This window comes from Zingiber officinale, chromosome 7A, assembly GCF_018446385.1.
Source record: "Zingiber officinale cultivar Zhangliang chromosome 7A, Zo_v1.1, whole genome shotgun sequence".
Classification (NCBI taxonomy): Eukaryota; Viridiplantae; Streptophyta; class Magnoliopsida; order Zingiberales; family Zingiberaceae; genus Zingiber; species Zingiber officinale.
This window is the reverse complement of record NC_055998.1, coordinates 96,859,617-96,879,926: the sequence shown is the minus strand read 5'-3', so window position 1 is coordinate 96,879,926 and position 20,310 is coordinate 96,859,617. Positions and strand designations below refer to the sequence as shown.

The following is a 20,310-nucleotide window of genomic DNA, read 5'->3' as shown; positions in this document are numbered from 1 at the left end:
TCTAAGTTAAAAAATTTGCAAAATAAATTTTTAAGTTTAGAGAACTTTGCAAAAAAAATTTGGATAATTTCCAAAAAAAATGTTTGAAAAGACTTTTTTTTAAAGCATTATCTAATTTCAATTTAATGCTTTATCAGTCAGTAAATTAAACATCTTATTTCAATATTTGGCTTCTAGGCTGTGGCGAGGTACTAGGCCTTCTTGGTTATTGGATCATCAACCACTTCTAGACAAAGCCTCATAAGGAAATTAAATGTTTAATTTTCTCGCTGAAAGCGCTAAGTCTAAATTAAAGTTCAAGTAAAACAAGACTTTGGACCCCAATATAGGTTCCAGTCAACTAGATTAATTAGAAATTTCTTCAGAACATATTTCTTTGAAATGTTTCTAATTTGTCCCTTATGGTATCTAAGGTACCAATTTAATCCATAAAATTTTCTAATATGTTGATTATTTGAGCATGCATGATTTTTTGAAATATCTGCATGTATTTTCAAATTATTATTTTCTAATTGTAATCTTTTAAAATCATCTAACAGACAAGATTTATCTAGAATTAATTTCACCTCTTTATTTTTTTTAGCATGCAACCATCTTTAATTAATAATTTAACAAATTTAAACATTTGGTCAGGTGGTAGAGATCGTACTTGACTTACCTTGTTGATTCCTGATCCTCCCCCTGTAGAGCTGCTTTCCTCCGAAGATTCTCCCCCTTCATCGATGCACATCTGGGATGAGCTTTCTGTGTCCTCGGGAAGGAATTCGACTATAAGGGTTGTCCCAGCAATTTCTATGGTCTCGGATTCTTCTGGCAATGACTCGGTGTCCATCGAGGAGTCAGATTCAGCTTCAATCGACCCTTCATGGAGCTTCAAGAACCATTCCTAGAGTTCTTTAGCACTTTGGTAGTTGTCGATCTGTCGAGATCCTCCACCGGTAGTACACTTATGAGATGATATTCAGCCTTACCGTTTGACATGAATATGTCGCGCTACTTTTTATGTAACGCCCGGCCCTCTACCATTACCACACAGGGTATAGACGTTACCCTTATCTGTACTTCCTGATTTTTTTGGCATTCTTACACGTTATGTACTGCTCATCCCATAGGTCAACTCTAACTTGTTCGACTGAATAGGACACAAAACCTAAAGCCAAGCACAGTCGCACAGTCGTGTGAATCCATACGACCGTGTCTCCTTGGCCGAGAGAGGGAGGTACATGGTCGTGTAAATCCACACGGTCGGGTCACCTTGGCCGAGGAGAAGCAAGGCATGGTCGTGTGAATTCACACGACCGTGTCACCTTGGCAGAGATGAAGAAGTGCACAGCCGTGTGAATCCACACGGTTGTGTCACTTGGGCTGAGAGGAGGGAGTGCACGGCTGTGTAACTTCACACAGCTGTGTCACTTTGGCCGAGAGCAAGAGGGGCACGACTGTGTAATTTCATACGGCCGTGTCACCTTGGCCGAGAGCAAGAATCAGGAGGCCATGTGATTCCACACGACCATGACACGGGTCGTGCGGAGGTCACTCCGAGCTCCAAAAAGAGGTTTTTCTCCCCTTTGTAATCAGCCTTGGCCTACCATTTTATCCCATTACTTGAGGAGGATTCTTTGACACACCAATTACTATCAAACAGTAAATGTATCATGACGACCCTTACAAGTGTTTCAGGTAGAGCGGAAATAAGGGAATACATTAGCACCAAGGTTTAACATAACAAATCTCAAGATCTTCTTCCACGGTTCCATTGCACACACACCAAACACTGCTCCTACTGCCTCCTCCTTCTCGAGCTTTCCTTTACCTTTATCTGCAGTATAAGGAAATGCAAAACTATAAGTGGATGTTTAGTAAGTACCATCTACTCACAAAATGATACATTAAAAGAGGGCATGCTTTTTAAACTGCTTGAGGGAAAATGCAACAATGTAAACGTGCTTTTGACAGTAATTAACACTAAAATCGTACTTCGGAAATATGTACATGACATGTATTTTCAAACCAGTTTATCATACAAACCATCAACTTAAAATCATGCTAGTAACGAAATAAAAACAAGAATCTTGGCATATTATTGAGTTTATTACTGTTGCACTTTATAACTCAAATTCTCAATATAGGAAACTTCCACTAAGACAAATCATGAAGTTTGAAAACTTTATATTACATAATAGTGAAAATAATAATTACTTGCTTGGGCCTGGCATTGTACCACTTTGCGTGCATCCTTAATAAAATCTGAGGTAGCTAATCCCTAACTCATTAAGGTACTACTAGGCAGTCTAGGAGCCTAGGGGTGATCTAGGAGCCCACCCATGGACCTTGTGTCCAGTACATGCCTTTCTAAAGTAAAATACTTTCCTTTAACTATTAATTTCTTGTACTTACACTTGCTTGGCATTCAACCAAACACCTTATGTGCGCTTAATTCTCCCGTACTTATAGGGAAGTACTTTAGGCACTTGATTATACTTCTTAGTCCTAGAACTTAATGGGAAGCAAACCAAGATGATCTAAACATGCTCTTAATCCTAAAACTTTAGAGGGCATCTTACATATCATAGCATCTATCTCCTTTAACATGCAACACGCTTAAAATATATCGTAACAAGAATTAACGAAGCTACTCATACTGCAGGTGAGAGATACTTACATCTTTTTGCTAGATCTTACTACTATAAGGTGTAGGGAAAACAATCCTCTCTCTTGCACTCCTTATTCTCCAAGCCACCATTTACCCGCATACCAATCCTTGCCAAAAACTCTCCTCTTAGATCCTCCACTTGAAGAACTTAGAAGCTTGGACATAGATTTCTTGATCTTGGCCGAAACTTGAAAGAAGGAGAAGTTTCGGCTAGAGGAGAAGAGGAGATGAAAATTAGGTTTTTAATCTCATCAATCCCCTTTTATACTAAGTGAAAGTTGGAGGATCTCTTCACATATCATCTACATATAATGAATTGTTTCATATTGCTCATGTGATGCTTTACCACCACCTAATGGCTACTTAAACAGATCTCAAGTAAGAGGTCTCAGGTTCAAATCCTAGCTCGGGTCATGTATAAATATATTTTTATTTCTTTTCTTTTTGCTCTTTTGGAAAAGAGAAAATTAACGGATGTTACAATCCCCCATATCTTATAAAAAGTTCATCCTCGAACTCAGAACAGTTATGGATACTTCTGTCTCATATTATCCTCGCATTCCTATGTTGCTTCTTCATACTGTTGACTTTGCCACAACACCTTTACTAACGGTATCTCTTTGTTCCTTAGCTTCTTAACTCCTAGATCTATTATCTGAATAGGTCAACTTTCATAACTGAGGGCCTCTTGAACTTGTACTGTATGTGGCTCAATCACTTGATTTATATCAAGAACATGCTTCTTCAGCATTGAGACATGGAATATATTATGAATGACTGACATTTCTTGAGGAAGTTCCAACTCATAAGCTACCTTGCCAACCCTTCTGGTGATCAGGTATGGCCCCACATAACGTGGACTCAACTTTCCCTTCTTTCCAAACCGCATCACTCCTTTCATAGGTGCTACTTTGAGGAACACCGAATCCCCAACCTCAAATTTTAGCGATCTATGATGCACATCCGCATAGCTCTTCTGCTGGCTCTGAGCAGTTTCTATCCTCTGGCGAATGCTCTGAATGGCCTTGGTGGTGTCCTTGATAAGATTTGTCTGGAGTCTCATTTCTTTCTTTTCACCACTTTCATACCAGCAGATCGGGGATCTACATCTCCTCCCATATAGAGCCTCGTAGGGTGACATTCCGATAGTAGCTTGATAACTATTATTGTATGCGAATTCCGCTAAGAATAGATATCGACACCAACTTCCTTTGAAATCTAAGGCACAAGCTCGTAGCATATCCTCCAGGACTTGATTTACTCGTTCGATTTGCCCATCTGTTTGAGGATGAAATGCTATACTAAACTGTAGTTTAGTGACAAGAGCTCTCTAAACACACTCTCAGAAGTATGAAGTGAAGTGACCATCTCTATTAGAAATTATGGGTTTGGGAACTCCATACAATCTGATGACTTCTTTAACGTACAATTGCGCTAGCTGCTCAATAGAGTAGGATATTCTGATAGCTAGAAAATGAGAAGACTTGGTCAATCTGTCCACTATTACCTAGATAGCATAGTAACCATTCGTGGTTCTAGGTAGTCCTACTATGAAGTCCATAGATATATCCTCCCACTTCCACTCTGGAATCTGGATAGGCTATAGAACTCCGCCAATCTTTGATGTTCTGCTTTAACCCGCTGGCATGTCAGGCAGGTACTAACATATCTTCTAATATCTCTTTTCATTCTAGACCACCAGAAGCACTCCTTTAAATCTTGGTACATCTTGGTGAAACCAGGATGCATTACGTAGGGTGCTCCATGGGATTCATCTAGAATTTTCTTTCGTAGTTCTTCTTGATTAGGGACATAGAGGTGATCACCATAATATAGTATCCCACCGTCTGATACTCGGAACTCTCCATTTTCTCCCTCCTGCATTCCCTTCTTGATCTTCTAAATATTAGAATCTTCATCTTGCCCTTTCTGTATCTCGTCAAGCAGGGTTGACACTAATGTCAAAGTGAAGAGTTGTCCAGTAACGATTTCAAGCCTAAAATTTTCTATTTCTTTCTGGAGGGGGGCCCATGGAAGATAAGGACAATAGAGTGACACAAGATTTCGTACTTAGTGCATCTGCCACTTTGTTCGCCTTCCCTGGATGATAGAGGATTTCACAGTCATAGTGTTTAACCAGCTCCAGCCATCTCCGCTATCTCATGTTCAGGCCTCTTTGAGTGAAGAAATACCTCAGACTCTGGTGATCTGTGTAAATCTTGCACTGAGCTCCATATAAGTAATGCCTCCAAATCTTGAGAGCGAAAACTACCGATGCTAATTCAAGGTCATAAGTAGGATAGTTCTTCTCATAATCCTTGAGTTGTCTCGAGGCATAAGCGATGACCTTGCCATTCTGCATCAGTACAACCCCGAGTCTCAATTTAGAAGCATCACTATAAATATCGAAGCCTTCGTTAGTCTCTAGGAGAGTCAGGATTGGGGCACTGGTCAGTCTCCTTTTCAGTTCAGCGAGATGTTGGAACCCTAAGGTTGTTTAGGTGTGATCAACAAGTTAAGTTAGGTCCTGTGTATTTTTAATCATGTGTCTAAGTGTGCAAGAGCTTAGGAGCACAGGTAGTAGAGCGGAAGATGCAGCTAGCGAGAAGGACGACACACGATGCATCCGAGGGATGAGGCGCTGCGGAGGAGTACACCGGAGGACGAGAAGGAAGAGTGCGGTGGTTCAGAGGGATGAGAAGCCGGAGTGGAAGACTGCTCGAGGAGCAAGAGATGCAGCTAGCGAGAAGGTCGGCATGGGGTGCGGCCGAGGGACAAAGACTGCGGATGAGTTTGTTTGCAGACGAGAAGGAAGCATGTGGTGATTCCGAGGGACGAGAAGCCGGAGCGGAAGTCTGCTCGAGAAGACCGGAAGTTGGGTTCGGGTAAGCCCTATTCTGGATGGCAGAGATCACCTAAGCGAGCGGAAGACTTGTTCTGAGGCAAACGGAGCCGGAGCAGAAGACCCAGCTTGGAAAAAGTCAACAGGGTTGACTTTTCTCTCTGGGGCGCCCGGAACCCTCCGGGGGGCTTGGAACCCTTCCGGGCACCCGGAGTTGACTTTTTGACTAGAACGCGTCAATCTCGATCTGAATGTTGGGGGATAAAGTTTTATCCCCCCAAGGGCACCCGGAACCCCTTCGGGGCGTCCCGACCAAGGCTATAAATATAGCCTTAGTTCAGAAGCTTTTCATCAACTCAAGCAATTCATTCTTTCTAAACTTGTATGCTTTCTCTGTAGTTAAGCTTCTGTTTTCTGTCATTCATCGTTGTAAGAGGCTTCTCTGCCTGAAGGAGTTTTTAGTACGATCATTTTTCTTGGATTAACAACCTCCCCGGTTGTAACCAAGTCAAATATGGTGCCTCGTCTTTTCTAATTTACTTTCTGTTTAGCTAATTTATGCAAGTGTTAGTTTAAGAGTTCGAGAAGGGTTTGTTTTTTATTTTCAGACTATTCAACCCCCCTTCCAGCCGGCCGTCGTGATCCAACAAGTGGTATCAGAGCCAAGGCACTTCAGGAGGACTAACTGCCAATCGAAACAAAGATAATGGTCGGACCAACTATCTACCTGCCGAAGTTCGAAGGGGAATTCGCTAGCTGAAAAAGCGAATGCAGGTATTCTTTAAAACCGATTTCGATTTAATGTTAATTATGGAATTCGGTTTTACAGCACCAGAGGTAAGGAGAAACACCACTGGACGAAAAAGGAGCAGGCTGACTACGTGGTAAACTACAAAGCTTAGTATCATCTACTAACCGTTCTTCTGCCACAAGAAGTCAACCGGATCGACAACTACAACTCTGCGAAGGAACTTTGGGAGAAGTTCCTTGAGCTGCACGAAGGAACGTCTGAAGCAAAACTCATAAAACGAGATCTACTCCGCAACCATCTCACCAGCCTGCGACTTAGGGAAGACGAGACAGTTGCGCATCTACACTCAAGGATAAAGGAAATCATCACTGGACTTTTGAATCTCAGAGAGACGGTAAGTAACCGAGATTCGCTAAGTACGCGTTAAATTCTTTTCCGAGAAATTCAAAATGGACGTCACTAGTAGATGCCTTTTACATTTCGAAAGATATAAAGAAAATTACATTAGAAGAATTCTTTTCGACATTTGAAGTGCATGAGTCAAGATGTGCATGTACGAAAGAGCCTAAGCACAACGTCGCCCTCAAAGCATCGAGAGACGAACTTGAGTCGGAGTCTTCTCTTGACGACGAGGAAATGGTAATGATGGTAAGACGATTTAAGAATTTTTGTAAATCTAGGAAATCTAACCATCCGCAGGGGAAAAAGAAAAGAACCATCCGCTGCTACCACTACGATGAAGAAGGGCATGTCAAGAACAACTGTCCCAAGCTAAAGAACAAGGACAAGGATAAAGGTAAGAAGCATGTCCAAAAGCGCAAAGCCCTAAAGGTGACGTGGGACGATACATCGTCCGAATCGAAAGTCGAGGCGTTCTCCGGGCTTGCACTAATGGCGAGCCATCAAGACGACGACTGCGATTCAAGCTCTTCCGAAATGAGCATCGAGAGCATCGATGAAGGGGGAGCTACGTCGGAAGAAAGCAGCACTTCATGGGGAGACACGGACAACGAGATAGACAAGGTAAGTCAAGTACGATCTCTTCCTCCTAATAAACACTATAATAAAAACTGCAAACGATAACACCCCTACGACAACGGTTTTAAGAGAAAGCGTTGCGTATTTGCTCAAAGACAATGGTTTTTACTAAAACCGTTGTCTTTGAACTCCCCATTAAATATAAAAGACAACGGTTTTAGCAAAACTGTTATCATTGAGCGACTTTTTTTTTTAAAATGACAACACTTTTTATAACGGTTTTATAAACCGTCGTCTTTATCCGCGTTTTTAGCGGCTACGACAACAGTTTTGAAAAACCCGTTTTAATTGAATTTGGTCATTTCCCCCCTTCATTGTTTTCCTTTCCCTCGCTGTTTTCTTTTCGGCGCCGTGTTTTTGCGTTCCCAAACCTAAGCCATTTATCTTTCCCTCTCCTCATACGACGTTGTGCTCCTTCTCATTTCTTGGTGAGTGGCAACGTTCTCCAATGGGTTGCCGAAGATCCAGACGCACGGGAGGGAGAAACAGGAGAACGGGATCTGCCACGACGACAGTGCGCCGCCGGTGAAGGCGAAGACCATCGACGAACTGCACTCCCTGCAGAAGAAGAGGTCGGCACCGACCACCCCCATCAAGGACGGCGCGTAGCAGGGCAACGCTGCCTTCGCCACCATCTCAAAGGAGGAGCGCCAGAAGCTCCAGCTCTAATCCATCAGGTCAATATTTAATCTCCAAACAAACATCTCTTTCTCAATAATAAAAAAGGGGGAAACATCTGTTGGATCGAGACCACGCTAGAGGGGGGGGGGTGAATAGCGTTCGTGGCTATTTCTTTCGATTCGTAAAACAAATGAGTAAAAGCGCAGCGGAATGAAGAAATAACAAACACAGAGTGACAAGGAGATTTACTTCGTTCGGAGCCTAAGGCGACTCCTACTCGAAGGCCCGCGATCCTTGATCGCTTTCCGTGGGCAACAACTATAAGCACGATAAAAATATTACAGACTAATTACAATTCAAAGCAGTAAACAGATTATACCGACAACAAAAACTAAATCTGAAGCTTCGGGTTGTCGGGGTGTCATTGCAGCACTTTCTGGATCGAGTCGTTAGCAGCTTGTTGTAGAGAGATTGCTTAGAAGATTGTTGTTTTTCAAGCTGCACCTCGACCCTTCTTTCATATGAAGTTCCGGGCGCCTGGATCCCTTCCGGGCGCCTGGAGTGTGACGTGGCCAACCAACCAGGATGCTCCACGTGGCGAAGTCGCGGCAGGGATAAAGTTTGGTCCCGGGCGCCCGGATCCATCCCGGGCGCCCGGACAGCCTTTTTCCAGCAGGTTCCTCACCTGCAAACAAAGGTTAGTCCGAGCAAAAACCCCTGTAAGACAGTGTTAGAATAAGATAAAACATTGTAAAGAAGAATTGACAGTCTTCGGACTGTCCGAGTCTGACTTCGGATTTCCTGCCGGAAATCCTAGGTCGACCCGACGCCTACTGTTCCCTCTACGGGGAACGCGTCCTCACCTACTCCACTCAAGAGATTTACCTGTTGCCAGTCGATCCTCTAGATTGACTGGACTTTTGCTTAGCACTCGACGTTTCCGGACTTCCTGCTGGACATCCGCTTCCCGGCTAGTCCAGTCTTTCACCTGGTTTGCGACACCAGGACTTTCCACCTAGGGTTACCACCCCCTAGGATTTTTGCCTGAAGCCATCGACCTGCCAAGACTTTCCACATAGGGTTACCACCCCCTATGACCTAGGGTTTCCACCCCCTAGGGTTTTCCATCTGCCTAACCGCAGCTAGGACTTTCCTGAATTACTCATTCAAACATGTTAGATCACACACTAACTTAACTTTGAATCCTTTGCCATTATCAAAACTAAGGTTCGATCGTCGGATGCTTCTGCACCAACAATCTCCCCCTTTTTGATAATGGCAACCGAAATTCAATGTTAAGTAAAAATTATGCAGTTATATATAAGCACAAGAAGCGTGATATAAAAAATAAGCATAAACATAGCTCCCCCTTAATACAGGCTCCCTTTAAAACATTTTATTAACTCCCCCTTAATACAGGCTCCCTTTAAAACATTTTATTTCTTTCTTTGAATTTCTCTATTCTCCCCCTTTGCCATATATCAAAAATGAGCTAGTTTTGAAAAACTTAATTTTTCAAGACAGAATTTAGCAGAAAACACTTTGACTTAGGCAAGGAGCAAGTGTAAGGCAACACCTTAGAATAGCAATTTTCAAAATTTTATCAATTGATTTTGCTTGAAGAGATTTGCAAAGAGGAACTCTTTTTAACTTAGTGTGTTTTGAGGAGAGAAAAAAATTTTAAACAAAAATTTAACTTCAGAAATTTTCAAACAAAATTTTCAACTTCAGAAATTTTCTGGAAGAAAAAATGTTCAGGTTTTTAAAGAAGATTTCCAAAGGAAAAAACATTTTTCAAAGCTTTAAACACTTGACGGTTTTTCAAAAAGGTTTCAGCTTAAATAACTTTTTAAGAAAACAATTCAGATTAGAGGATACTAGAAAATTTGGAGAAAGGTTTTGAAAGGACTGCTTTGACACATGTTTCAAAATTCTTAAGGCAAAGGAGAAGTGATAACCTTGATAGAATGTCATTTTGTTTTAGTAAGGTATCAGAGCCCTACAATCCTAGCATGAGTAAAGATTTGTTTTGATCAGGTATCAGATCCCTTAAGTACAGACATGCTAAAACTTATTATTTCCTTCACCAATTGTCTAACCGTTTAGCTACTTGCTGATTGCCTAGAGGGAAACAGTGTTCACTTGGTTAGTCAAGTCAAGTCAATTGATCCAGTTAGATTGTACTAAGGCTGGAAGACTTGATTTGATTACTGTTAATTATGTATTTAACGCCCAGACTCATATTGATGCACAGAAATAAGCATTCTTGAGTCCAGGCTGTACCCTATGCATCTCACACCGTTCTATGTTTTACAAACACAATCAAGGTAAACCTAGGTGTTTGTGAGATGCTCTGGCTGAGTCCTGGGGGAACATGATTTCTAGGGTCAAATCCTATACTAAATCCAACTTTCGAAAGTCTAGCAAAGTGGGGATTTTGGAAAATCAGTTTTGCCTAGAAGTTATAAAAAAATGTGACTAAAAGACTAATCTATTAGATTATAGTCAATCAAACCTGAAGTGAACCCGTCTATTAGACTAAAAGTCGACATAGATAAAAGAGTCATAACAGAGCTGCTACAAGCTGTACTAGAGTCATAATAGAGCAACAGTAGGAGCTACTGAGATGATGAGGGAGGTGGTCAGGAACCCAGCGACCGGAGTAGTGTCAGGAGCTCAGTGTGACGAGTCCGGTCGTCCTCTCGTAGATCTCGGCGCAAGTCGGAGAGCTCCTGTCGTACGTCTCGTCGTAAGTCGGAAACCTCCTGTCGGACCTCTCGTCGAAGATCGGAGACCTCTCGCCGCATGGACTGATGAAACTCGGAGTTCTCGTGCTGGAGACTCGATATATCCCTCTCTAGTCTGGAAACTCGATCAGCGAGAGTGCGGGGAGCTGGGTGTGGTGCTCGAGGTGGTGGTGGGGCAGGAGCAGCCTCCTCAGGAAATAGTGCCAACATGAACTCATCATGCTCTGCCTCCTCCGCCTGCTGGTGCTGTGCCCCCCTACGCCAGGACATGGTACCCTCATCGTCTATATGGATATTTGCTAGGGAAAAGTTCCTAGCTCCTATGATGTCAAACTCGGTCATGTAGCGGATGTCACCTCTGGTGACATCAATGTGTAATGAGGACATGTAAGCTGTCAGAATATGACAATAAGGCATATGTACTCGTCTGCTGGTCACGTATCCAGCTGCATAAATAATAGTGGAAAAGATGTGAAGGCTGATGTCTATGTCTAACCTCTGACACAGGGCATAGAGCAGGAAGGAGTGAAATGGATGCATTACCGCAATGTCGTGAGTGGTCAGCGGTAGAATACAAAGTACTAGAACCCTATAAAGGGCGTAGTCCTGAATTCTAAGGTTAAGTGACCTAAACTGGGTCTCAGTGGGATCACGCTGGTCCTCAAAGAAGGACGAATAGATCGTATCGAGGGTAATATGTGAGTAGGGATCTCCAAAAGGTAGCTCCCAAGGAGGATAGCATAAAAAGGTGCAGGGTGACTCTCGTAACCCTAGAAACTCATGAATGGTGGTGGGAGATAATGTGATATCGGTGCCAGCTGCCCTAGTGGTATAGGAGTAGTCGTCTACTTTCACTAGGTTGCTGTAAAATTCGGCACATAAACTTATGTTTACTAGGCTGGTGCACTCAACTAGGTTTCGTAGCCTATAGTGGTTTATAGTCTCGGAGACTGGAATACAAGAGCGTAAAAAGAACGATCTGTCTATACATTTGGTTCTAATGGCCATGTAATTTGTTGACATAAACTTAATCATAAGTTCGTCGGTGGGAAACCTAGGGTCAATGCTAGGGGTAGAGGGCCCAGCACCAGACTTAGTACGCTTCCTAAATTTCAAACTAATATTATACTGAGAAATAAACAAGCATTATAAGGAATAAAGTTTAGGAGGAGGTTAGTCATTTTACCGAGGAGCCATTGATAGAAATTTTAGAACTGACGACCTCGGTTGAGTTACGACTCCGTATTAACCGCGAAAAATTTAAATTTTGAAAGTCTTCACAGGTAAGCCAAGAAGCTTTAAGGAAAACTTTGGTGCAAGGGTAGGGGGCGCCTCCTGCCCCCTATATATAAGGCGCCCGGGGTCTGAATACCGGGGGCGCCCGCCCCCGGTTTTTGACCTTTGTATATATATAATTAGTATTATTAATGTTTTAATTAACTTAAAGATGCTTAAGTAAACTTGATTTTTAAACATGTTTAATTGAGAATTAATTCAAATTTTGAAATTGAGTTTAAAGTAATTTGAAATTGAGTTTAAAGTAATTTTGAAATTGAGTTTAAAGTAATTTTGAGTTTAAAATAATTTTGAAATTGAGTTTAAAATAATTTTCAAATTGAGTTTAAAATAAATTTGAAATTGAGTTTTAAAATAATTTTGAAATTGAGTTTTAAAATAATTTTGAAATTGAGTTTAAAATAATTTTGAAATTGAGTTTTGAGTTTAAAATACTTTTGAAATTGAGTTTTAAAATAATTGAGTTTAAAATAATTTTGAAATTGAGTTTTGTTGAATTAACTTGATTTAAGTCAATTTTAATTTAGTCATCTCACTCGATCTAAATTTTCAATCAGGGAACCCTATAATTGTTGTGAGATGAATTGAGGTTCAGTTTAAGGAGTTGGTTTAACTTTGTGTTAGATTCAGATTTAGCTTTGGGTTTAACAAGTAAGCATTCTTTGGATAAACTTCTGGGCTATGGTGAGTCACAAGGAACTCATTAAAGTAACCATGCCTTCGAGGTTTTCCAAATAGTCCTACCCATTGAGCTTAATACTAAACCTTGGTCTAACTAGTTAGGATCCATTTAAGGGTAGTTTCGGTCAGTTCCACTTGGCCAAATGCACCAGGTCGAAGTCATATCTTCCTAGACATGCGATGCCCAAGCTTCCCTAACGTACTATCATCCAAAAACTTCATCAGTACCGTGGGTCAAGTTAAACTTAGCCCATTTTATCTAACCTTAATTACCCTGCCGGGTAGTCTACTCTTGGTTACCCTTATCGGGTGGATTAAGTTTGGAGGTGCCAGATAATCTGGAGCCTTCCTTTGGATTTTTGATTTAATTAAATTCGATTTTAACTTGATTTTAATTTAATTTCGATATTTTAATTTTGAATTTTGAATTTTTTTTTAATTTAAAATTTAATTTCGAATTTTGAATTTATTTTTTTAATTTCGAATTTTGAATTTCTGAATTTAATATTTAACTTCGAATTTTATAGGTTAATTTTGAATATATATATATATATATATATATATATATATATATATATATTTTAATTTAAATTTTTAATATCGTTTTTCTTTTTGCTCCCCCTAGATCATGGCCTCGATATGGTCTATCGAGGTAGTGTATTTGATCGTTCGGGACCCAGTATTGACTAAGTCCAACTTGATTGATCAATTTGGACTTGGGGACCCATGCTTGGACTGAGTTACTACTTTGTTTGTATATTAAGGATAAGTAAGATTTATATTTATTTTTATATCCCAGCCCAATTCTATTGTAAATGGCCCTTTGTGCCCCAAGAATTAAGTCCAAGTTCTTGGAGCCCAAAGAAAACCGTTCTAAGGTAGTTTTTAAATCTTTAACCTGATTTTTTAGACTTGAATTTTCTTCCTCAAGTTTTTGAACTTGAGTTGGAAATTCAGTCTGACTCTGGTCAGGTAAGGGTTTAGTGTCAGCCACTTCTTTAAGGACAGTTATTTCCTTTAGAAGTGACTTAACTTTCAGGTTTGACTTAGCTAATTTGAGTAATAAATAACTAACTAAAATGTTTAACCGGGAGATACTTACAGCGGGGTCTGGTCCTTCGGAAACGGATACGGATCCGTGGCTTTGCTCGGACTCCGCCTCAGACTCGCTCTCGCTTCCGGATTCGACGATTTGGTCCTGGGCCATTAATGCGAGTAGACTCGTCTGTTCGAGCTCGTCGTCGTCGTCCTCCGATGAAGATTCGTCCCATGTTGCCTTAAGGACCTTTTTCTTTCTTTTCTTTTTGACCTCCTTCAGGTTAGGGCAGTTGGATTTGATGTGCCCTTTTTGGTTGCACCCGTAGCATGTAACTTCAAACTTCATCTTTGAGTTCTGTGACCCTTCCTTCATTTTCACTGCCTTCTTTAGATCTCTTTTGTTGAAGCCCTTCGTCTTGTAGAGCTTCTTTACGAGGTTTATCAGCTCGGTTGTAATTTCAATGTCTTCATCGTCTGAGTCTGGTTCATCTTCCGACTCCAGTTCCGTTCTTCGTCGTGTTCTCGGTTCCCGTGTTCGACTTGTACCTGCAACCAACGCAATACCTTTCTCGGTTGGCTGTGTATTAGTCTGCTCATGAAGTTCAAATTCACAAAATAGTTCGTCTAATTTTAATGAAGACAAGTCCTTGGAAACTTTGTAGGCATCTACCATTGATGCCCACAATGTGTTCCTTGGAAATGAGTTTAAAGCATACCTTATGACGTCCCGATTCTCTATCTTCTGCCCGATTCCGTGAAGAGAATTGAGGATGTCTTGGATTCTCGCATGTAGGGAATTCGCCGTCTCGCCTTCCTGCATCTTTAGATTATATAATTTATTAAGTAAAAGATCTCTTTTACTTACCTTGGCGTCGTTAGTGCCTTCGTGGAGTTCGACTAGCTTTTCCCAGAGCTCCTTTGCGGAAGAGAACGGGCCGACCCTGTTGAGTTCTTCTTTGGAAAGGCCGCACTGGAGGGTGCAGGTAGCTTTGGCGTCGGCTTCCACCTTTTTGATTAGAGGGGCATCCCACTTCTCGCAGGGAGTTGGTTTGCCGTTGTCATCGGAAGGTAGCTGAAGTCCCGTCTTAATGATCATCCATGTTTCGAACTGGATCTTCAGATACGTCTCCATTCTTCCCTTCCAGTAGCCGAAATCATCTCCGGAGAACAGTGGGGGACGAACAGTACTGAACCCCTCTTGTTGAGCCATTTGTAATATGCAACAAGAACAACAAAAATATATGTTCCAAGACTAAGTCTTGGATTAGTAGTGCGGGAATAAAGTATAGTAATAATAACGAGCTCGAGTGGTGTTGTACCAACTTCGAGCAAAATTCGATTCGATAAAAGAATTAGAATAAAGCTATAAGGCTAGATTCTAATTGACTCCGAAAAATATAAAATACCACGAAAAATTTGTTTTGAAAGGTGGTTTCACCAATTCAAAACAACCCCGCTCTGATACCAATTGTTGGATCGAGACCACGCTAGAGGGGCGGGGGGTGAATAGCGTTCGTGGCTATTTCTTTCGATTCGTAAAACAAATGAGTAAAAGCGCAGCGGAATGAAGAAATAACAAACACAGAGAGACAAGGAGATTTACTTCGTTCGGAGCCTAAGGCGACTCTTACTCGAAGGCCCGCGATCCTTGATCACTTTCCGTGGGCAACAACTATAAGCACGATAAAAATATTACAGACTAATTACAATTCAAAGCAGTAAACAGATTATACCGACAACAAAAACTAAATCTGAAGCTCCGGGTTGTCGGGGTGTCGTTGCAGCACTTTCTGGATCGAGTCGTTAGCAGCTTGTTGCAGAGAGATTGCTTAGAAGATTGTTGTTTTTCAAGCTGCACCTCGACCCTTCTTTTATTTGAAGTTCCGGGCGCCTGGAGTGTGACGTGGCCAACCAACCAGGATGCTCCACGTGGCGAAGTCGCGGCAGGGATAAAGTTTGGTCCCGGGCGCCTGGACCTGTTCCGGGCGCCCGGACCTCCGGGCGCCCGGACAGCCTTTTTCCAGCAGGTTCCTCACCTGCAAACAAAGGTTAGTCCGAGCAAAAACCCCTGCAAGACAGTGTTAGAATAAGATAAAACATTGTAAAGAAGAATTGACAGTCTTCGGACTGTCCGAGTCTGACTTCGGATTTCCTGCCGGAAATCCTAGGTCGACCCGACGCCTACTGTTCCCTCTACGGGGAACGCGTCCTCACCTACTCCACTCAGGAGATTTACCTGTTGCCAGTCGATCCTCCAGATTGACTGGACTTTTGCTTAGCACTCGACGTTTCCGGACTTCCTGCTGGACATCCGCTTCCCGTCTAGTCCAGTCTTTCACCTGGTTCGCGACACCAGGACTTTCCACCTAGGGTTACCCCCCCTAGGATTTTTGCCTGAAGCCATCGACCTGCCAAGACTTTCCACATAGGGTTACCACCCCCTATGACCTAGGGTTTCCACCCCCTAGGGTTTTCCATCTGCCTAACCGCAGCTTGGACTTTCCTGAATTACTCATTCAAACATGTTAGATCACACACTAACTTAACTTTGAATTCTTTGCCATTATCAAAACTAAGGTTCGATCGTCGGATGCTTCTACACCAACAACATCCAGATTCCTTGTCAGATACTGGTGGGCCACCGCCGGATCGATTTTTCTAAACCTAAAAGGAAACAATTCTTGAGAACAAGAAGGTGGAATCCAATCTTTCTCCCGCGTTTCTTGTAATGAAATCGTGTTGTGTGCAGTGATTCATTGGCGTCGCTGACAAGGGAGACATGGCAAGACATGGCCGAAGGTGGTGAGGGGCGATCCGGCCAGGAAGGCAGAGGCGACCAAGGTCGCTGCCGAGCACCACCACTACTTGATGCCAACCATCAGCGTCAGCGACAACACCCTCAAGTTTACCCATGTCCTCTACAACCTCTCCCCTCCTGGTATCTGCTCTCATCTCCTCTTCATCACTCAAATCATCACATTTCATTCTCATTGAAAGAATCACGAATTCCTTGTAGAACTCTATGAGCAAGCCATAAAACATGAACATGGATCATTCATAACATCGACCGGAGCCTTGGCTACCTTGTCCAACGCGAAGACTGGTCATTCACCGAGGGACAAGCGCGTCGTCAAGGATGAAACCACTGCCAATGAGCTTTGGTGGGGAAAGTAAGTCCACACAACTAATTCATGATCCTTCCATTGATGGTTCCTTCTCAAAATGTATGTGCACTATTCATGCAAAGGCTCACCGAACATAGAGATGGATGAGCACACCTTCCTGGTGAACAGGGAGAGGGCTGTCGATTACCTCAACTCTTTGGATAAGGTACACATGCACATCAAGTGTTTGATGTAATTCCTCATAGATCCTAATATGCCATCTGAATGATACAAGGTATTTGTGAATGACCAATTCCTCAACTAGGATCCCGAGCATTGAATCAAAGTTCAAATTGTCTCTGCAAGGGCCTATCATTCCCTGTTCATGCACAACATGTAAGTGAAAAATACTACTAATAAGAATGCTAAAGATGCTCTTCAATTCTATAGTTCGACAGTTATCTAGATATGTCATCTTTGCATTGGTTCTGTTGATCTCTAGTAGTGAATCATAGTTGTGTTAGTAGCAGGCTGGATCATACATATGCATATATTAGTGTTAGTGAGCTAACTAGCTCCTCTTTCTCTCCTTAATGCCAAGGGAAAACATGTAAACTAGAAGAAGAAAAACTCTCTTTTGCATGAAATAATTAGAAGGATCGCAGGTGCATCCGTCCTACGCCTGAAGAACTGGAGGATTTCAGTACTCCGGACTTCACAATTTACATTGCTGGCCAGTTTCCATGTAATCGATACACACACTACATGACTACCTCCACCAGCATTGATCTTAATCTTGATAGGAAAGAAATGGTCATCCTTGGCACACAGTATGCCGGGGAGATGAAGAAGGGTTTGTTCGGTGTGATGCACTATCTAATGCCTAAAAGAAACATTCTCTCCCTGCACTCTAGCAACAATATGGGCAAAGATGGTGATGTTGCCCTCTTCTTTGGACTATCAGGTAAGTGTTGGTCGGACGAGATTCTGGCGCATCACCTGCCCATTGCATGGTTACTATACTGCCCTTTGCAACTTAACTAGAAGCATTCCATGTGTAAATGTGTAGAATTATGTTACACTACAATGTTTTCGCCATATGGCTTCTTTGTTCTTATGACTTTTGCTTTGTTGTTTTAGGCACGAGGAAAATTACTCTGCCTACAAACCACAACAGGCTTCTTATTGGCGATGATGAGCATTGCTGGAGTGAAAATGGTATTTTAAACATTGAAGGAGGTTGCTATGCAAAATGTATTGCCTATCAAAGGAGAAGGAACCTGACATTTGGAATGCCATCAAATTTGGAACCGACAAGTGCCCTATCAAACTCGACATGCACTTTGAACTGGAACCATTCATATTTTTTTGTCCTAATGTTTGCAAATTTTTTGCAGTGTTGGAAAACGTCATTTTCGATGAACACACTAGGGAAGTAGACTACTCTGATAACTCTATTACAGGTGATTAACAAGATGAAACAAACTTCTTGAGTGAATTGGTATTGTGTGAAAGGCAATCTGGTTCAATGGAATTGTTGATGTTGCAGAGAACACTCGAGCTTCATATCCAATTGAGTATATTCCTAATGCGAAGATACCGTGTGCTGGTCCGCACCCTTATAAGAATGTCATCCTCTTGGCATGTGATGTTTTTGGCGTGCTTCCACCAGTTAGCAAACTTACTTTACCGCAAACAATGTATCACTTCATCAGCGGTTACACTGCTCTGGTGCATAGTCCATTGCATCAAGCACATCGCTATGTCTTGGAAAATGATGTTGACGTTGATCCTTATATCGAGTAATTCTCTTACTTATTAATATTTATTGCACTGTTCTTACGTTTTACTAATTAACTTATTAGTATTCTATTAGTTAACTTATCCCTAATCTGTTCATTAGGGATAAGTTCAGAATTGTGGATCCACAAACCCTTCCAGTAATGCCATATGTATCCAAACTTGATAAAAATGAAAAGACTGTGTAACGACCCAACCCTCCTCTCTACTAGTCTGTGAGGTTGGGACGTTACTAGACTATAAACTTTACTTAACTAGTCTTGCTCACGCAATTAAGAGTGATACTTAGAACTCTTTGAAAACTCGAACATGCAGTTATTCAGCAGCTAAAGACATAAATGACTCATCTCAACATCCTACTCAAGCATTTGTTCACAACTAAAATATATCAATCTGCACATGCATGCGACAGTGATACAACTCAAATAATGGAACTAATGTGCATAGCAATTTAAATGGAAGAATTCTAAATACATGAAAACATTCTATGAATAAACCATCAACATGAAAGAATAATTCTAACAATGCAAGAAGGACTTAATCCACCTAAATTTCACAACCAGTCTAAATACAAAATCTTAAAAAATTCTTTAGCAAGGTCCCAAGGCTTCCATAGTCCAGACATCACACATCCATCCCGCACCTCCTTGTCACCTTCCTTCACTATAGCTTTCCTTTTCCTTTATCTGCAGTAAGAGAAAATGCAACTATAAGCAGATGCTTAGTAAGCGCTGTCTACTCACAAAACTCGATGTGCATATAAAGATCTATAACGAAAACTAAAACAAACTGAAATGCTTAAAGAAATGTCTAACAGGTGAGTAATATCTGAAATGCTTTAGTAAGCACTGCTCGGTCCAGTAAGTTTCAAGGGAAAAACCGAATCTGCAAAACCAACTTATATAAAGTCGTTCCCCTCATTCAAGCAAACAACCGAACCAAAACAGCACTGCTACAAAAGAGGAACTGTCCACACCCGTTTATAACCCAGCAAAGGATCTAAAGTTGACATGCAATTGGTGGCTATTCTTGCTCATGGAAAAATATAAAACCAGAAAATCTGGACTACACACACATGGATTAGAGTTATTCATGCTTAGAATTTACAAGGAAAATTCTGTAACTGGAATGCTATATTACACAACCAATGAATCTAAAACTGCATGTATAACAAAACAATACAAAGGATCTAACAGCATAGTTAGCACAAGTTGTTCCTACTAAAGAGTTTCTAAGGAAACCAAACTGCATGTTTAGATGAACTGCTAAAAGGCCTAGCTGAATACTCCCAAAAACAAAGGCTGCTCATGTCCAATACATAGCACAACCAACACTAAAACCTGCTGGAATTAAAAACCCATATAAAGCTTATTTCATTTATTCAAAGCTTATAATTCAAAATAATAATAAATTTTCTTCTTTGGGCCCAGGCATAGTACCAAAGCGCGCTCCCTAATAGAGACTGAGGTGGCGAACCGCCAGTCCTACGAGGGTGAAGACCTTGGTCTTACCAAGGCCGAGACCTTAGAACTGGTCACCTGGATTTTTTTAACGACAACCTCGGAAGTCGGGTACTAGCCTCTTCAAGTCAAATACTCGTTACTTGTTAATACTTTTAATATAAAATGCCTCGGCATCCCTTCAAGCACTTGGCATGCTGCGGATCCAGATTCTGAAATTCGGAATCCTATAAAGACTAACCTTGCTTTACTTACAACAACCCATAAGTCTCTAAAGGT

General features: G+C 41.5%; 1 pseudogene; it reads left to right on the top strand.

Annotated features, from left to right (window-relative positions):
- The first annotated feature begins 794 nt into the window (after positions 1-794).
- LOC121999546 lies at positions 795-18,577 on the top strand (annotated as a pseudogene).
- Positions 18,578-20,310: the final 1,733 nt, after the last annotated feature.